Genomic DNA, 862 nt, shown 5'->3' on the forward strand with positions numbered 1-862 from the left:
GGCACCAGTGGAAGGCAGCCACAAACACGATGGGGTCAGAATGCAGCAGTGTTTATGCTGTGTATAAACTGTGTAATGCTATATCATGCTCTCTTTCTTTCTCTCTCGGTATCTCTCTATCTCTCTCTCTCTCTTTCTCCCTACAATTTTCTCAGTCCTTGTCCCTTTCATACTCATTCACACACACACTGACAAACAGACATGCACACACACACACATACACATTGGTGGTAATAACACATATAGACAAAAAATCTGATTCTAAAAGGGTAAAAACAACAGAATTCCTCTCTTGTGTACTATTTGTTATCATGGATGTACTGTAGCTGGGGCTATCTGAACTCTGAAATACAACCCATTCCTCCCCTTCCCCCTCCACCAACCTTCACATGACCTTCCACCACACACACGCACGCACGCACATACACACACACACACACACACACACCTGCTTATCTACATACACATACTGTGTTCATACGAGCGTCCAGTGCAGTCTAAGTGCTCACAAGGTTTTGATGTCCTATTCTCATTCAGTTCCCCCCTTGTCTCCCATTGTTCATGTTTTCAAGTAGCAGTCTTTAGTCCTTTTTTTTGCTGTGCCATGACCAGACCATCCAAACCCCACTGGCTCTCTCACTGCAACGTTCATCCTCAGATCTGCTGACCAGCGCTCTGCCAAATCTCTGCCACCCCTTCCCACTACCCTTCTTCGCATTTCGGAGGCCGTGGTCCCTCTGCCCCCCTCCCCTTCAGTTCCCAGACTGCGCATCTCAGATGCTGTGGTGGCCCATCTCCGCTACCCCTCTCTCCCCTTCACATCTCAGAGTCTGTGGCCCATCTCCGCTACCCCTCTCTCCCC

Source organism: Engraulis encrasicolus, chromosome 7 (assembly GCF_034702125.1).
Source record: "Engraulis encrasicolus isolate BLACKSEA-1 chromosome 7, IST_EnEncr_1.0, whole genome shotgun sequence".
In the NCBI taxonomy this organism is placed as follows: Eukaryota; Metazoa; Chordata; class Actinopteri; order Clupeiformes; family Engraulidae; genus Engraulis; species Engraulis encrasicolus.